This window comes from Bos grunniens, chromosome 4 (genome assembly GCF_055505025.1).
Source record: "Bos grunniens cultivar Pamir isolate PY7600 chromosome 4, Bosgru_T2T1.0, whole genome shotgun sequence".
Taxonomy (NCBI): Eukaryota; Metazoa; Chordata; class Mammalia; order Artiodactyla; family Bovidae; genus Bos; species Bos grunniens.
Genome location: NC_141168.1, coordinates 109,850,443 through 109,869,973, shown reverse-complemented (window position 1 = coordinate 109,869,973; position 19,531 = coordinate 109,850,443). Strand labels below are relative to the sequence as shown.

At 40.2% G+C, this 19,531-nt stretch overlaps 1 protein-coding gene and 1 long non-coding RNA gene across 4 annotated transcripts in view; one reads left to right on the top strand and one right to left on the bottom strand.

The window, feature by feature from the left end:
* The window catches only part of LOC147374674 (sterile alpha motif domain-containing protein 9-like), a 38,223-nt gene that overhangs the window by 9,967 nt on the left and 8,725 nt on the right, over positions 1 to 19,531 (bottom strand). For 2 of the 3 annotated variants that reach the window (XM_086397876.1, XM_086397878.1), the window contains exons 1-2: positions 10,961 to 11,131; positions 4,414 to 4,654 (exon numbers count right to left, since the gene is read on the bottom strand). The gene's annotated coding sequence lies outside the window, so the exon portion shown is untranslated. Of the gene's footprint in view, positions 1 to 4,413; positions 4,655 to 10,960; positions 11,132 to 19,531 lie in introns of those variants that run through there. The other variant, XM_086397877.1, reaches the window with a different exon arrangement.
* The window catches only part of LOC147374673 (uncharacterized), a 42,315-nt gene continuing 40,266 nt past the window's right edge, over positions 17,483 to 19,531 (top strand). The window contains exon 1 of the long non-coding RNA XR_015163014.1: positions 17,483 to 17,603. This is a non-coding gene — a long non-coding RNA (uncharacterized LOC147374673). The remainder of the gene's footprint in view (positions 17,604 to 19,531) is intronic.

Sequence of the window (19,531 nt, the reverse complement as noted above, 5' to 3'; positions counted from 1 at the left end):
CCCTACTAGCTAAGCCTCTGCAAACCCAGCCTTGAGGTGAGCTTCAGTAAACCAAGACTCCTGCCTCACCCTAGTAACAAGAAGGTTACCGGAGACCCCAGGCTCAAGGTAGTCTCCTGCAGAATCAGGTTCCTGCCTTACTCCAGGACTGGGCCTGCTCCTATGAACCTAGGCTCTCTGTTTGCCCAGGTGCTGGGCTGGGCTCTATGAACACAGACTCCAGACTGGTTCCTTTGGAGTCAGGCTCCTGGCCTGCCCCAATTCCAGACTGGCTCCTGAGGACCTAGGCACATGGCCAGCCCCAGTGTCAGGCTGCACCTCATGGACCCAACCTTCAGGCCAGTGTCAGCGGCCCCAGGCTATAGGCCAAATTCTCTTGCATCAGTCCATCACCAGGACTTCAGGGGCCAGGGTTACCCCATGGACCCAAATGCCAGCCCACCCTTATAAACCCAAGCACTAGTCTAGCCCAGCCACTGACCCGGGCACCAGGCCTGCCCACTTGAGGATGCCAGCATCAAGCTCATCTTCAGAATCTACCAGACAATTCACCTACAGTCTCTGGACAAGGTGACTGGAGAAGGCCTTTTCCTGCCTAAGCCCAATCTGTGAAGACTGGAAGAGGTGCTTACTTCTTCAAATGTGTAGACAATAATGCAAGGCCACAAGAATTAGGAATAATCAATGAAGCATGACACCATCAAAGGAAATTAATAAAGCTCCAATAAATGACCCTAAAGAAATGAAACTCAATGAACTACCTGATAAATACTTTCAAATAATCTTCATACAAAATCCTGTCAACTACAATAAAACACAGACAAACAAAATTAGTAAAACAATGAATGAACAAAATGAGAGGTTCAACAAAGAAACAGTGACCATTAAAAACAAACAGAAATCCTAGCATTGCAGAACACAATGATTAAATTGAAGAATTCAATAGAAAGCTTCAATAGCGGACTCATCCAAGCAAAAGAATCAGTGAACCTGTGAAGACAATACATTTGAAATTTTCCATTCAGAAGAGCAAAAAAAAAAAAAAGAAAAAGAAAAAAGAATGATAAAGTGAAAAAAAAGCCTATGTGCATTATCGGATACCATCAAATGTAACAATCCATTCATTGTTGGAATCCAAAGAGAAGAGAGGAAGAAAAAGGCAGAAGGTTTATTTAATGAAATCATGGCTGATATGACCCAGCAATCCCACTGCTGGGCATACACACTGAGGAAACCAGAATTGAAATAGACATGTGTACCCCAATGTTCATTGCAGCACTGTTTACAATAAGCTAGGACATGGAAGCAACCTAGATGTCCACTGGCAGATGAATGGATAAGAAACTTGTGCTACATATACACAATGGAGTATTACTCAACTATAAAAAAGAACGCATTTGAGTCAGTTCTAATGAGGTGGATGGAACTGGAGCCTACTACACAGAGTGAAGTAAGACAGAAAGAAAAACACCAATACAGAATATTAACACATATATATGGAATTTAGAAAGATGGTAATGACAACCCTATATGCAAGACAGCAAAAGAGACACAGATGTAAAGAACAGACTTTTGGACTCTGTGGGACTCTGAGGGTGGGATGATTTGAGAAAATAGCATTGAAACATGTATATTACCATATGTGAAATAGATTGCCAGTCCAATTTCAATGCATGAAACAGGGCACTGAAAGCCAGAGCACTGGGACAACCCGGAGGGATGGAGTGGGGAGAGAGACATTAGGGGGGGTTTGAGAAGGGGGGACACGTGTACATCCATGGCTGATTCATGTCAATGTATGGCAAAAACCACCACAATATTGTAAAGTAATTAGCCTCCAATTAAAATTTAAAAAAAAAAAAAAAAAAGTCATGTCTGTGAACTTCCCAATTGTTTGTGGGGGTGGGGGGGAGGGGTAGAGATTTGGACATTGAAGTTCCTGAAGCTCATAGATTTCCCCAAGAGTTCTGATACAAAAAGATCTTCTCTAAAACACATAATAAGACTAAAATCAAAGACAAAGAATTTTAAATGCAGCAAGAGAAAAAAAATCCCACCTACATGGGAACTCACATAAGACTATCAACAGATTTCTCAGCAGAAATCTTACAGGCCAGTAGAGAGTGGGATGACATATTCAAAGTGCTAAAAGACAAGCGTTAACCATGAATACTTACGAAACTTTCAAGTTGTCCTTCAGAAATGAAGGAGAGATAAGGACTTTCCCAGACCAAAACAAACAAACTGTAGAGTTAGTCACCACTAAACCTATCTTACAAGAAATGCTAAAGGGAGGCCTTTGAGTTGTAACAAAAATACGCTGACAAATGAAAAGAATATGGAAGTATGACACTTACTGTAATGGTGAAAATATAGTCAAATCCAGAACATGCTAGTACTGTAATGGTGGCAGATAAATCACTTTTAACTCTGATGTAAAAGTAAAAGACAAAAGTACTAAGAAATAACTGTGAGTAAAATAATGTGTTTATGGATACAATATGAATAAAAGATGTAAACCGTGGCATTAATAACACAAAATGTGGAGGGAGAAGTTAAAGTGTAGAGTTTTTGTATGTGGGTGAAGTTGTTATAAACTTAAAATAGACTGTTATATCTATAGGATAAATAATGTAAAGCTTCATGATTACTACAAGTTAAAAACCTGTAGTAGATATACAAAGGGCTTCCCAGGTGGTACTAGTGGTAAAGAACCTGTCTGCCAATGCAGGAGACTTAAGAGACTTGGGTTTGGTCCCTGGGTCAGGAAGATCCCTTGGAGGAGGGCATGGCAACCCACTCCAGTACTCTTGCCTGGAGAATCCCAGGGATGGGGGAACCTGGCAGGCTACAGTCCATAGGGTTGCAGAGTTGGACATGACTGAAGCAACTTAGCACACAAGCATGCACAGATATACAAAACATAAAAAGAAAGGGGTCAAAGCATACCTCTACAAAAAGTCATCAAATCACACAGGAAGACAGCAAGAGAGGAAGGAAGGAAGAAACAAAGGAATTACAAAACAGCCAGAAAACAACAAACAGAACGGCAACAGCAAATCCTGTGTGCATGTGTGCACAGTCACTCAGTCGTGTCTGACTCTTTGCAACCCCATGGGCTGTAGACACTAGGCTCCTCTGTCCATGAGATATTCCAGGCAAGAATATTGGAGTAGGTTACCATTGCCTGCTCCAGGAGATCTTCCTGACCCTGGGATCAAATCCATGTCTCTTGCATCTCCTGGAGAGATTCTTTACCTCTTTACCTATCAATAATTACTTTTAAATATGAAAGAATTAAATTATCCAATCAAAAGATAGAGTGTGTCTGAATGGATTAAAAAAAAAAATCAGATCTGACAGTGATATGCTATCTTTTCAAGAGACTCATTTTAGACTTAAGGACATACATGCAGTGAAAGTGAAGGGATAGAAAGACATATTCCAGGCAAATAGCAACGAGAAGAAGACAGGAGTTGTTACAATTAGACAAGATGGACTTTAAGTCAAAATAGTCAAAAGAGACAAAGAAAGTTACTATATAATGATAAAGCAGTCAATTCATCAAGATGATAATATATAATGCACCAAAATTTAGGTACTTCAGTGTACCTAAAAATAAAGCAAGTATTAGTAAAACTAAATGGGAGGAACAGACATATACAATAATAGTAGGTGACTTCAATATCCCAGTTTTAACAATGGATAGATCATTCAGACAAAATATCTATCAGGAAACAGCATACCTAAACAACACCATAGGTCAGATGGATCTAACAGACATATTCAGTACATTCCATCCAAGAGCAACAGCATACACATTCTTTCAACGTACACATGGAACATTTTCCAGGATAGATCTTACATTAGTTCACATGAGAAGTCTTAACAAATTTAAGAAGCTTGAAGTCCACATCAAGTGTCTTTTCTGACCACAATGAAATGAAACTAGAAATCAATAATAGAAGGAAAGTTGTATAATTCATAAATATGTGGAAGTTAAATAACATACTTCTGACCAACCATTTGGTCAAAGAATAAGTCAAAAGGGATATCAAAAAATATCTCAAGACAAATAAAAGTGGAAACACAACACACCAAAACTTATGAGATGCAGCACAAACAGTTCTAAGAGAATAGTTAATAGTGACAAAGGCCTACATTACGAAAGATCGCAAATAAGCAGCCCAATGTTATACCTCAAGGACAAACTCAACCTAAAGTTCACAGAAGGAATGAAATAATAAAATCAGAGAAGGAATAAGTGAAATAGAAACTAGAAGAACCATGGAAAAAGTCATATTTTCCCACTGCCAGACCTCTGGACTGGAAGGACTGATGTGGGGCTCAGAATCTCACTCCCATGAGAAAACCTGTGTAATATAATTATTCTCTTATCTGTGTGTCACCCACCTGGGGGGATAGGCTTTAGTTGTTATATCTTTAGTTGTAGAGGATCTTCTCTCGTAGGTTTCAGTGTTTTTCAATGACAGTTGTTCTGCAGATAGTTCTTCAGATGGTGATTTGGGTGTGTTCAGGAGGTGAGCTTAGGGTCCTTCTACTCCACTATATTCAAAAGAAGATCTTTGCGTCAATACCAAGTTTCTTAAAAGTAGTTTGTATCTCGAAGCAGCAGGGCATGAAGGAAATAACACTGCAAAGAGAAAAGAAGACCAGCCAAATCAGTGACGGAGCCATCAATCTTCTCTTGCTACTAAGAGCTATTGTTTTGTAACATAAACAAAATTGACAAACCTTGAGCTAGATTCAGAAACAAGTAGAGAAAACTCAAATATATAAAGTTACAAATGAAAGAGAGATGTTACAACTGATATCACAGAAATGCAGAGAATATTAAGAGACCACTGTGAACATTTATATGCCCCAAATTGGACAATGTAGAATAAACAAATAAATTCTTAGAAACATACAAACCATCAAGACTGAATCATGAATAAAGAATCTGAACAGACCAATGAGTAAGGAGTTTGAATTAGTAACTGAAACCTCCCAGACCAATAATGAGTAAGCAGTTTGGACTGGTAATTGAAACCTCACCAAAAAGGAAAAATCTCACACCTCATGGCTTCACCAGTGAATTCTGCCAAATATTTAAAGAAGAATTAATGTTAATTCTTCTTAAATTCTTCCAGAAAACAGAAAAGGAGGGAACAGTTATAAGTACGTTTTATGAGGCCAGCCTAATGATGATACCAAGGCCACTTAAGGACAATACAAGAAAAAGGAAATTACAGACCAATATCACTGATGAACATACATGTTAAGAATCATCAACAAAATACAAACAAATGTAACTCAACAGAACATTATAAGCATTATAAAGATCATATACCATAATCAAATGGGATTTATCTCTGGGATGGAAGAATGGTTCAAGATATGCAAATCAATAAATGCAACATACCACATTAAAAGAATGAAGGATAAAAACCATATGATCATCTCAATAGATCCAGAAAGAGTATTTGATGAAATTCTTTACTTGTACTATATGATAAAAATTCAACAAATTTGGTATAGAAGGGTTGGGGGTTATTACCTAAATGCAACAAAGGCCATATATGACAAGCGCATGGCTAACATCATACTCAGTAGTGAAAAACTGAATGCTTTTCCTCTAAGATCAAGACAAGAATTCCCACTCCCAGCACTTTCCTTCTATATAAAACTAAAAGTCCTAGCCAGAGCAATTAGCAGAAAAATAAATAAAGGCCTCCAAACAGGAAAAGGAAGCAGCAAAATTGTTTCTGTTTGCAAAGATATTATACACAGAAAACCTTGTGTGTGTGCTGAGTTGCTCAGCTGTGACTCTTTGAGACCCCATGGACTATAGGCCGCCAGAATCCTTTGTCTGTGGGGATTCTCCAAGCAAGAATAATGGAGTGGGTTGCCATGCTCTCCTCTAGGGGGCTTCCTAACCCAGTGATTGGACCCAGGTCTCCTGCACTGGAGACAGATTCTTTACCATCTAAGCCTCCAGGGAAGCCCATAAAACCTTCAGTTCAGTTCAGTCACTCAGTCATGTCCGACTCTTTGCGACCCCATGAATCGCAGCATGCCAGGCCTCCCTGTCCATCCCCAACTCCTGGAGTTCACTCAGACTCACATCCATCGAGTCAGTGATGGCGTCCAGCCATCTCATCCTCTGTCGTCCCCTTCTCCTCCTGCCCCCAATCCCTCCCAGCATCAGAGTCTTTTCCAATGAGTCAACTCTTCGCATGAGGTGGCCAAAGTACTGGAGCTTCAGCTTTAGCATCATTCCTTCCAAAGAACACTCAGGACTGATCTCCTTCAGAATGGACTGGTTGGATCTCCTTGCAGTCCAAGGGACTCTCAAGAGTCTTCTCCAACACCACAGTTCAAAAGCATCAATTCTTTGGTGCTCAGCTTTCTTCACAGTCCAACTCTCACATCCATACATGACCACTGGAAAAACCATAGCCTTGACTACACAGACCTTTGTTGGCAAAGTAATGTCTCTGCTTTTCAATATGCTGTCTAGGTTGGTCATAACTTTCCTTCCAAGGAGTAAGTAAAACCTTAGAAACTACCACCAAAAAAAAAGAGAAAGCCTTTAGAACAAACAAACAAAAAAAAACAAATTAGGAAAAGGTACAGGATACAAAATCAGTATTAAAAAGCTACATTTCTATACACTAACACTAACTATAAACTATCTGAAAAAAATTAAAATGAGCTCACTTACAGTAGCACAAAAATTACTCAGGGATACATTTAAATAAGGAGGTGAAAGATCCATACACTGAACACTGTGAAACACTGATGAAAGAAACTGAAGAAGACACAAATAAATGGAAAGGTATCCTGTGTTATGAATTAGAAGAATATTATTAAAATGTTTATACTACCCAAATCAATTAGAGATTCAATGCAATAGTTCTAAAATTTCCAATGAAATTTTTCACAAAAAAACAAAACAAAAAAAGCCTAAAATTCATATGGAACTACAAAAGACCCATGAAAAAGTGATCTTGAGTAGAAAACACAAATTGCTTAAAGACTTAACTCTAAGACCTGAAACCAAAAAACTATAGATGAAAATAGAGGAAAATCTTCTTGACATCAGTCTGAGCAACAAGCTTTGGATATGACCCCAAAAACACAAACAATAAAAGCCGACATAGACAAATGGGCTGCAAACTAAAAACTTCTGCACAGCAAAAGGAACAATGCACAGAATGAAAAGGCCCCTATGGAATGAGAGAAAATACTGGCAAAGCCTATCTCTTCAGTTCAGTTCAGTCGCTCAGTCATGTCCAGGTCTTTGCGATTCCATGGACTGCAGCACTTCAGGCTTCCCTGTCCTTCACCAACTCCTGGAGTTTGCTCAAACTCATGTCCATTGAGTCGGTGATGTCATCCAACCATCTCATTCTCTGTCGCCCCCTTCTCCTCCAAAATACATAAGGAACTCAAACTACTCAATAGCAAGAAAACAAACAGTCTAATTTGAAAAATAAACTAAGAACCCAAACAGACATTTCTCAAACGAAGACACGCAAATGGCCAACAGATATAGGAAAAAAGTGTTTAACATCACTAATCATCAGGGAAATCAAAATCACAATGAGGTAACCCCGTCACACTTATTAGATGGCTATTATTCAAAACAAAACTGATAGCGAGAGCTGGTGAGGATGTGAAGAAAACACTTGTACATTGCTAGTGGCGATGTAAACTGGTACAGCCATTATGGAAAACAGTATGGAGATTCCTCAAAAAATTAAAAACAGAATTACTCTGTGATCCAGCAATCTCACTTCTGACTATATGTCAGAAAGAAATGAAATAAATATTTTGAAGGGACAGTTGCATGCCCACATGCACTGTAGCAAATAAACATATTTACAATAGCTATGAGAAAGAAGGTAATCCTTCTATTTGTGACAATATAGATGAAACTGAAGGACATTATGCTAAGCGAAATAAGACAGAAAGAGAAAGACAATTACTGTATGAGCTCACTTATATGTGGAATCTAAGAAAACAACCACTTCCCCTTCAAAGTTGAACTCAGACAACAGAGGTTACCAGGTGCTGGAGTGGGGAAGGGGATGGAAAAACTGAAAGTGAGGGGAAGGAAAACCATATTCTGCACAAATTGAAACAAGAAAAGCTGGAGTAGCAATACTTTTATCAGATAAAATATACTTTAAAAGAAAGACTATAACAAATGACAAGAAATAAAGAACAGTGCATAAAGATAAATCAATACAACAAGAAGAGGTAACAATTGAAAATATAGATACACCCAACATGAAAACAAAGTGTTAGTCGCTCAGTCATGTCTGACTCTTTGCGACTCCATGGACTGTAGCCTGCCATGGTCCTCTGTCCGTGGAATTCTCCAGGCAAGAATACTGGAGTGGGTAGCCATTCCCTTTTCCAGGGCATCTTCCTGACCCAAGGATCGAACCTGGGTCTCCTACATTGTAGGTGGATTCTTTACGCCTGAGTCACTAGGGAAGCCCAACATAGGAACGAACACCTAAATACATGCAGCAAATATTAACAAACATAAAGCAAGAAATTGAAACTAATACAACAGTATTATGGGACTTTGGCATTCCACTTATATCAGTGGACAGATTATCCAGACAGAATATCAATAAAGAAACACTGGCCTTAAACAATACACTAGATGGGAAAGGATCATAAATATGATCAAGTGGGATTTATCCCAGCAATGCAGGAATGGTTCAAAATCTGTAAATCAATCAATGTGAAAGATCATATTAACAAGTTGAATAATAAAAATGATCTGATCAACTCAAAAGATTCAATAAAAGTTTTTGACAATCCATTTATGATTAAAAAAACTCTCAATATAGCGGGTGTGGATGGAAGGTGTGCCGTGCTTAGTCGCTCAGTCGTGTCCGACTGTCTGCGACCCCGTGGACTGTAGCCCACCAGGCTGCTCTGTCCATGGAAATCTCTAGGCAAAAGTACTGGAGTGGGTTGCCATGCCCTCCTCCAGGGGATCTTCCCGACCCAGGGAACATATATCAACATAATAAGAACCATATATAACAAACCTACAGTCAACATCAAACTAGTGGTGAAAAGCTGAAAGCATTCCCTCTAAGATCAGGAATAAGACAAGGATGGCTACTCTTGCTACTTTTATTTAACATAGCATTGGAAATACTAGTGACGGCAATTAAACAAGAAAAAGAAATAAAAGTCATCCAAACTGGATATGAAGAAGTAAGACTGTCCTTGGAATTCTACCCACATAACACTATGTATAGAAGATAACATAACACTATGTATAGAAGATAACATAACACTATGTATAGAAGATAACATAACACTATGTATGCTGCTGCTGCTAAGTCACTTCAGTCGTGTCCAACTCTGTGTGACCCCATAGACGGCAGCCCATCAGGCTCCCCCGTCCCTGGGATTCTCCAGGCAAGAACACTGGAGTGGGTTGCCATTTCCTTCTCCAATGCAGGAAAGTGAGAAGTGAAAATGAAGTCGCTCAGTCGTGTCCGACTCTTAGCAACCCCATGGACTGCAGCCCACCAGGCTCCTCCGTCCATGGGATTTTCCAGGCAAGAGTGCTGGAGTGGGGTGCCATTGCTTTCTCCAATACTATGTATAGAAGAACCTAAAATGCCACCAAAAAAACTATTAGAACTAATAAATGAATTCAGTAAAATTGCAGGATGTAAAATTAATATACGGAAATCTGTTGTGTTTCTATATATTAGCAACAGACTATCAGAAGAGAAATAAAACAATCGCATTTATACTTGCATCAAAAATAATAAATGGGTAGGAATAAATCTAAGGAGGTAAAAGACCTGTACTCTGGGAACCACGTGACACTGATCCAACAAAACGGATGGAGAGATAGAGCGTGTCCATGTGCTGGAAGAATTTGTTGTTAAAATGGCCATACGACCCAAGGCAATCGACAGATTCAATGCAATCCTTATCAAAATAGCAAAGGCATTTTTCACAGAGCTAGAACAAATAGTTCTAAAATTTGTATGGAACCATAAAAGACCCTGAAGTATTTTTCTCTAATATAGTAAGTAGGAAGAAGAAAACACAGACATTTGAATGTTTCCTACACCGAAATACATGATTTTCCCATTGCATATGCAGATGAAATTTGCAAAAATAATTTTTCAATTCTATATACTTTACTAAAACTGTCCCTAAAATTTGGTTCTGAGCTTTTTAGCAACTAGTATTTAAAAAAGGAACTTGTTAATTGATTGTTAGTTGATTGATCAAACACATATATATTTATCAGCTGTAGGGTTAACTTTAGGGCTGGTTCGTGTTTCTAAAGGAAAAGGAAATTGAAGAGTAGGGTTTTAATCAGAACTGTATTTCCCTCACCCTCTGGTACTACCTTGTTCCTTATTTTGGAGAAAATCAGACATGAACCCAAGATTTCTATCAGGAAAGAGGAAGGCTGTTATAATTTCAAGTAGTTTGTCTTCCTGTAGTCTGTCTACAACTCGAGCACTATTTCTGTCTCTGTTTATAATACATATCATCTGACACTAATATCTGAAGATTTATCAGGGAGTTTTATTTTCTGGCAACTCCTTAGAGTAGATTTGTAGAAAGTACATTTTTAAAATTTCATTATAGGTTCTTTTTGAAGATGCTGCTAACGCCATGGGGGAGTTAATCAATAAAAATACCTCTAAAGGAAAAGTGCCTTTAGTTTTCAACTGCATCTTTTATGGAATGTTGTGACTCCTTTTCAATTAATATAAAGCACACAGTGTCACAACAGTGAACAGTCTAGGCTAAAAAAAAATTAGGCTTAAAATATTATTTTTTGGAATACATTTCAATTTTCTAATTGAGAAGTAGATTCCTTCCTACTCAATAAAATGATGCTATAGATAGTAATAATACTGTTAATAAGCCCAATAGATATTGTACTCACCCAGATTTTTCTTGCAAAGTTCTTCTACATAAATGACAGGAAAAACATGTATTTCGGTGTAGGAGGCATTCAAATGTCTGTGTTTTCTTCTTACTGCTAGGTTACAGAAAAATACTTTTTTTTTCTAGTCAGGTTTTTTTGCACTTTTCTCCTCTGCTTCCACTTCAGTCTGAGCTCTAATTGGCTCAGAAATGGCAGTATTTCTCAGTATGGGTGTGCCGAAACTGGAAGGTGGGGAGAAGGAAGTCTGCAGATTTGATTTCAGTTTCGTTTCTTGAGATCTGCAGTTACTGTGACTTTTTTCTCTCTCTGAAAGGAGTCCTTCAGTAAACCATTACTCATCCACCTTTCTGGTGTGTGTGGTTAGAATTCAAAGGTTAAAATCTACTCTTTGCTTGAGACTTTTGAGGGCTGCCAAGAGCCCAGAGCTTGAGTAGGACTTTAAGCTGGCATTTCACTGGTTTTCTTGGGTGCACTATCCACCTGTCTCTGTTTTCCCAAAGAGAATGTAAAGGAGTGGCTTCCACGGCCTTTTTGGAGCTCCTAGGGACTTCCCAGGTGGTACTAGTGGTAAAGAACCCACCTACAAAGCAGGAGACAAGAGATGTGGTTAGATCCCTAAGCGGAGAAGATCCCTTGGAGGAGGAAATGGCAGCCCACTCCAGTATTCTTGCCTGGAGAAGCTCATGGACGGAAGAGCCTGGTCAGTTACAGTCCATGGGGTCGCAAAGAGCTGGACGTGAATAAGCGACTCAGCACGTTCATGTTCACATGAATGCCAAAGCCCTCCAGGTTAGTTCTGCAGAGCGGACCAGGGTAGGGCAGGGCCCCCAGTGGCCACCCTGCTGGGATTCATCTTTTCTAACGTCTGACTCAGTGACAGGCACAGAACTGCCTGAGAGTGGCAAAGATAGTTAGCCTTTAAAAAATTAAAAGCAAGTGGCACGGCTTTCTTGGAGGCTCAGTGGTAAAGAATCCACCTGTCAATGCAGGAGACACAGTTTTGACCCCTGGTCTGGGAAGATTCCCCACACTGCAGAGCAACTAAGCCCGTGAGCTACAACTACTGAGCCCACATTCTGCAACCGCTGAAGCCCGAGTGCCCCAGAGCCTGCGCTCCGCAACAAGAGAGGCCACCACAATGAGAAGCCGGAGAGCCTCAACTAGAGAGAGTAGCCCCGGCTCATGGTGACTAGAGAACAGGTGCACAGCAATGAAGACCCAGTGTAACTAAAGACAAATAAAAATTCTAAAAAGAAAAAAAAAAAATTAATAGCAAGTGTTAACATGTATTATGTGAACTCAATTAGCTCTTGGCTTCCACAGACTGGCTTCATATGTTTTTTAAGCATTTATTGGGCATAATGTATGTACGGACACTGTTGTGCTTTCTACCACTTATTTCCTCTTCACCACAATCCTCTGAGGTAGATGCTATTATTATTTCCATTTTACAGCCAAAGAAACTGAGGCACAAACTGTTACATAATCTCTCTCTCCCCTCTTGCCTCCCTCCTCCTTTCTCTCCAATATGTGCTACTGGTTTTGCTTCTCTAGAGAACCTTGCCTAACACAAAGAGGTTGCAAAAATTAACTGATGCTCTGCTCTCCATACTCAGTTTTATTCCCCTGGCTTGTCTCATTGCTCAGATTCCCTGTGAGGCCAGGTTTCAGTCTTCAGCAATCCTTCTCATCTATCCTGTGTCTCTCTCCGCATGCTGCCTCTCTGACTACCCAGACAGTGCTTCTCCAATTCTTTCTTAGACCGTTTCCCCCTTAAGGAGGAGGATTTCAAAATAGTTGTCCTCACCCTTGAAATTGTACTATTACAGATATACTGCATGAATGTATGTATATCTGTGCCCTATACATAAACAAGGGCATCAAAGGTCATCAGGGAACTGAAAATTCAAACAATGAAATACACACCTATTAGAATGGCTGAAATCCGCTAACACCACCAAAGGCTAGTGAGGATGTTAGAGCAATAGGAACTCTCGTTTATTGCTAGTGGGAATGCAAAATGGTGCAGCCATTTTGGAAGACAGCTTAATGGTCTCTTACAAAACTAAACCTTCCTTTACCATATGATCCAGCAATCACATTCCTTGGTATTTGCCCAGAGGAGTTGAAAACTTGTGTCTACAAAAACACCTGTACACAAAAGCTTATAGCAGCTTTGTGTATAAATGCCAAAGCTTGGAAGCAACCAAGATATCCTTTAGTATGGTGAATGGATAAATAAACTGGTACAACCAGACAATGGAATCTTCATTCAGTGCTGAAAAGAAGTGAGCTGTCAAGCAATAAAAAGATATGAAGGAAACTTAAATGCATATTACTTAGTGAAAGTAGTTAATCTGAACAGGCTACATACTATATGATTCCAACTATATTGTATTCTGGAAAAGGCAAAACTTTGGAGACAGCAAAAAGATCAGTGTTTGCCAGGAGTTTGGGAGGAGTGAGGAATAAATTGGTGGAGCATAGGGGATTTTTATGACAACTAAATTATTCTATATGACACTATAATGGTTGATATATGCCATTACATACGTATTTGCCAAAACCCATGGAAGATACAACAGCAAGACTGAACCATAAGCTGAACTACGGAGTGTGGGTGATGATGTGTTAATGTAAGTTCATCAATTGTAACAAATGGGCTACCCCGGTGAGGGATGTTGATAGTGGGGGAGGTTGTATTAATATATATGTGAGGGCAGAGGGTAGTTGGGAAATCTCTGTATCTTCTCAATTTTGCTATGAACCAAAAACTGCTCTAAAAATGTGGTCTATTTTAAAGAAAGGCCTGATTTTTTTAAATTTCTTTCTTTTTTTTTTTTGCTTCTAAGAAGCAGTTTTTACTCCTTGGAGGTAAGTTGAGAATGCATGACCTAGATGTGCATGTACTGTTTGCCTGGATTCCTCCTTACTTCACCCACCCTGTTGGTTCAGTCCTGCTATTGCATATGAATTTCTTGGGCCAACTGTTTCCTCAAGCAGTCCTGTAGAAAACGGAACCAGTTATGTCTGTCCACCTGAGGGGGTAGACTCTGCCAGTGAATTCTGATGTTTTCCAGCTCCTCCTCTTCTTCTGAGCTTTAAGATCTCAGTCTGGTTCTTCAACCATCAGCCCTATTCCTCTGAATAATTCTGGGATGTGACCTGTCTCACTGGTGGTCATGATCTATATTTGAGAGGAATTCTTTGCTATAGATTGAGGGAAGTTCCTTCTCCCTTCCAGGCCTTCTTTTAAACTCTGTTGGAGTGAGATTTTGTTATCTTTAAAAAATTATTTCAATAATTCAAAGACTGAGGATCCCTTTAAGAGTGTTCAAAGTTAAGCTCCCTGGATACTATCTGATCAGGGTTTCTCTTTTAACTCATTTGGGGTCCTTATGCACTAATAAAATTATTATAATTGAGCAAGCACAGAAAAATTGGTCATGATCTAGAAATGCTCTATAGAATAGCTCATGCTTTAATTCCATGCTCTTGTTTTTATATAAAATTTCTCTTAGGAACAAAACCTCCAAAAGTTTTACATTTGATCATGTTCCTCTTTCTCTCAGATGAAGGAAGTATTACAATACCAAGAAGCCTCTTAGCTCATGAGACAGGATTTTTGCAAGCATCCGGAATACATTACCCTTGTTGTCACTGATTCAGAGTAATTAGGACTGAGAGTCATTTGGGGGTGGGGAGTGTTTTTTGTTATTGTTTAAAAACTTTTAGGGCTTCCCTTGTGGCTCAGTTGGTAAAGAATCAGCCTGCAGTGCAGGAGACCTGGGTTCAATCCTTGGGTTGGGAAGATCCCCTGGAGAGGGGAACAGTTACTCACTCTAGTATTCTGGCCTGGAGAATTCCATGGACTAAGCAAGAGAGTTCCAGAAAAACATCTACTTCTGCTTTATTGACTATGCCAAAGCCTTTGATTGTGTGGGTCACAATAAACTGTGGAAAATTCTGAAAGAGATGGGAATACCAGACCACCTGACCTGCCTCTTGAGAAACCTATATGCAGGTCAGGAAGCAACAGTTAGAACTGGACATGAAACAACAGACTGGTTCTAAATAGGAAAAGGAGTATGTCAAGGCTGTATGTTGTCACACTGCTGATTTAACTTCTATGCAGAGTACATCATGAGAAACGCTGGGCTGGAAGAAGCACAAGCTGGAATCAAGATTGCTGGGAGAAATATCAATAACCTCAGATATGCAGATGACACCATCCTTATGGAAGAAAGTGAAGAGGAACTAAAAAGCCTCTTGATGAAAGTGAAAGAGGAGAGTGAAAAAGTTGGCTTAAAGCTCAACACTCAGAAAACTAAGATCATGGCATCTGGTCCCATCACTTCATGGGACATAGATGGGGCAACAGTGGAAACAGTGCCTGACTTTATTTTTTTGGGCTCCAAAATCACTGCAGATGGTGACTGTAGCCATGAAATTAAAAGATGCTTACTCCTTGGAAGGAAAGTTATGACCAACCTAGATAGCATATTCAAAAGCAGAGACATTACTTTGCCAACAAAGGTCCATCTAGTCAAAGCTATGGTTTTTCCTGTGGTCATGTATGGGTGTGAGAGTTGGATTGTGAAGAAAGCTGAGTGCTGAAGAATTGATGCTTTTGAACTGTGGTATTGGAGAAGACTCTTGAGAGTCCCTTGGACTGCAAGGAGATCCAACCAGTCCATTCTGAAGGAGATCAGCCCTGGGATTTCTTTGGAGGGAATGATGCTAAAGCTGAAGCTCCAGTACTTTGGCCACCTCATGTGAAGAGTTGACTCATTGGCAAAGACTCTGATGCTGGGAGGGATTGGGGGCAGGAGGAGAAGGGGACGACAGAGGATGAGATGGCTGGATGGCATCACCGACTCAATGGACGTGAGTTTGGGTGAACTCCGGGAGTTGGTGATGGACAGGGAGGCCTGGCGTGCTGCGATTCATGGGGTCACAAAGAGTCGGACACGACTGAGTGACTGAACTGAACTGAAAAACTTTTAAAAACATGTATTCATTTGTTCTTGGCCGTGCTGAGTCTTTGCTGCGGCGCGTGGGCTTTCTTAGTCCTGGTGTGCAGGTTTCTCACTGCGTGGCTTCTCTTGTTGCGGAGCACGGTCTCTAGGGCACGAGGGCCTAGCAGCTGTGTCTCGCCGGCTCTAGAGTGTGGGCTCAGTAGTTGCAGCGCACGGGCTTAGTTACCCCACGGCATGTGGAGTCTCCCTGGACCAGGGATCAAACCCGTGTTCCCTGCATTGGCAGGTAGATTCTTAACCACTGGACCACCAGGGAAGTCCTAGTATTTTTAAGACAGTAATATTTATAGTATATTTTTCTAATTAAAAGACTAATATGTGTCCAATTAAAAAATCAGAAACATCTAGGAAAAAAAAGATCTACTTGACTTCTATCCCTTGTTCACAGTTATTAACATTTTGGGTATACAAGCTCACTCTTTTATAATCTCTCAGCAAAATATTTGCCAACAGAAGCATGTCATAATATTTTGTTCTCCCACTCATCAAACTATAGCTTCTGTTTCCTCACATCATGAACTAGAGTTTCACAGCACAATTTCTTTGGAAAATTTTAAATACAAAGTCAACAGGACAGCATAATGAACACTGTATCCACACTCAGCTTCAGAGCGATTGACTTTCTGCTATTCTCCCTCTCTTTTTTTACATTCAGTTACTCTTATTTCAGCTATACTTGGTGAATGAAGTCGCTCAGTCGTGTCCGACTCTTTGCGACCCCGTGGACTGTAGCCCACCAGGCTCCTCCGTCCATGGGATTCTCCAGGCAAGAATACTGGAGTGGGTTGCCATTTGCCCTGAGATAAAACTGGAGTGCACATATATTAAATGTAAAATTTTACCAAACCACCCCAATCTAGACACAGAACATTTCTGTCACTCCCTGTCCCTTCTCAGTCACTACTAACCCCCTCCAGAGGAAACCATTCTTAGGTGGCGCTAGTGGTAAAGAACCCTCTTGCCAATGCAGAAGATATAAGAGACATGGGTTTGATCCCTGGGTCGGGAAGATCCCCTGGAGGAGGGCATGGCAACCCACTCTAGTTCTCTTGCCTGGAGAGTCCCGTGGGCAGAGGAGCCTGGCAGGCTACAGTCCACAGGTCACAAAGAGTCAGACACTACTGAAGTGACTTGGCACACTCACACTCACACACACACACACACACACACACACACACACACGGATTAGCTTAACCTTATCTGAGAATTGAAATACTAGAATCATATAGAATATACTCCTCTGTGACTGGCTTCTTTATTCAGTATAATGTCATTGAGATTGGTCTGAATGTTGCCTGCCTCCATAGCTTCTTTCTTTTTATTGTTGAATAGTATTCTGTTTTATTAACATGCCACATTTTGTTTATCCAATTTTCTTTTAATAGACATTTGAGCTATTTCCATTTTTGGCAGTCACACAGAAAGCTGCTATGACTATTTCTGCACAAGTCTTATGCAGACATGTATGTTCACTTCTCTTAGGTTAACAGCCCTGGCAAGGAATTGCTCGATCAAATATCAATAGCTGCGTGTTTAACTTTTTAAGAAACTATCAAGCCTTCATCCAAACTCGTACCAGAAGCAATACTCTTCAAGGCATGGTGAGTCTTCACATCAGATCCCTCTCTCAGTCAAAGTGAAATCAGGAACTGGTGTAATCTCACCCGGTAAGTTTAGGAATAAAGAAATAATGATACTCAGCATATCTGTATCAAGAGTCTGAGACTGCCAAATATCACAATTTTACCCTACCACATCTGTGAGTAAAAAGTGTTTTAGTTTAACTGGTACCCAAACTATATGTACCCAACTATATATAACTGCCTAATATGTTCTCACTGTCTTGCTGCTGCTGCTGCTGCTATTGCTAAGTCGCTTCAGTCGTGTCCGACACTGTGTGACCCCATAGATGGCAGCCCACCAGGCTCACCATCCCTGGGATTCTTCAGGCAAGAACACTGGAGTGGGTTGCCATTTCCTTCTCCAATGCGTGAAAGTGAAGTCGCTCAATCATGTCTGACTCTTTGCGACCCCATGGACTGCAGCCTACCAGGCTCCTATGTCCATGGGGTTTTCCAGGCAAGAGTACTGGAGTGGGGTGCCATCGCCTTCTCCATCTCACTGTCTTAGGAAGGGTCAAATGTGACACTCAATGTTTATATTTTTACAATAGCTACAAGAAGCATCATTTCAGAACTTATAACATGAGCCAGAAAAGTCAATCTGCTTTATATATATTGAGTGGACAGATGGAAAGTTAATACAAGTAGTTGAAAGAACAAAATAAAATGACATTATGGATATTATGTCCTACCAGGCAGCTCTTGTTCCTTTGCACACCATGAATATCTTTTAAATAATAGGAGACCATGTGGATATTTCCTATTAACTCTTTATTTCTTACTAATTTCTTCTTTGTGGATGGACTTATAAATTGTGTGCTTGTGTGCCATGACTCATGTGAATGCCGCTTTCCATCTTTCTAAGACTGTAAGAACAAAATTAATCTTCCCATGGCTATTTATATCCAATGCATGTGTTCAGTCTTTTGGACACATGAGGCTCCTTGAAGAGTCGACCGCATTTAAGAACTGGCTTATATCCTATGAGCAATAGATAATCATTGTCAACTGTCCACTGGAAATGCCCGTTTTCCCACAGAGACTAGGTATGTTTGGACAACATACCTAGTTGTTGGAATAGAGACTGTTCCACATATTGTTTAAAATAAAAAAAAAGAAAAGATTGGTTAAACTCAGAGCGCACAGGTACACTTTATTTACTCAAGAGGCTTCCCTGGTGGCTCAGATGGTAAAGCATCTGCCTGCGATGCAGGAGACTCGGGTTCGATCCCTGGGTTGGGAAGATCCCCTGGAGAAGGAAATGGCAACCCACTCCAGTACTCTTGCCTGGAAAATTCCATGGACTGAGGAGCCTGGTAGGCTACAGTCCATGGGGTCGCAAAGAGTCGGACACGACTGAGCGACTTCACTTCACTCAGCTTTAAGCAGAGACCTCTGATGTCTCTTAAAAAATACCTCCCTGGCGGTCCGGTGGTTAGAACTCTGCACTTTCACTGGTGGGGTCTGGGTTCTATCCCTGGTCAGGGAGCTAAGATCTCCAAAGCTGCACGGTGCAGCCAAAAAAATTTTTTCTTCCCCTTTGTTCCATGTCTCTTTTTGGTAACTTAAAATACTATTCACATGATTTAAAATCCCACATTGGGTGTGCATTTCTTATCATAGTTATTTCCACACTAATATACCAGTTATTCCTTCAGAGTGATATCAAACTTACTGTAAGTTTTTGTCTAAGCCAGTCTGTGTTTATTTAGTCAAGTGTTTTGAGGAAATATTGAGAGTATTGTTAATGCTGGAAAATAGAATGATTGTTCGCTAAAGAATTTGCTGATCCAAATAGTCTGTATTTACCTATCCTTCAGAGGTATTGTGATGTGGTTTCACAGTGATTAGTAGAAGCCAACCATGTTTAAAGATATTCTGGCTCTTAGATAGCTCATGCATATTTG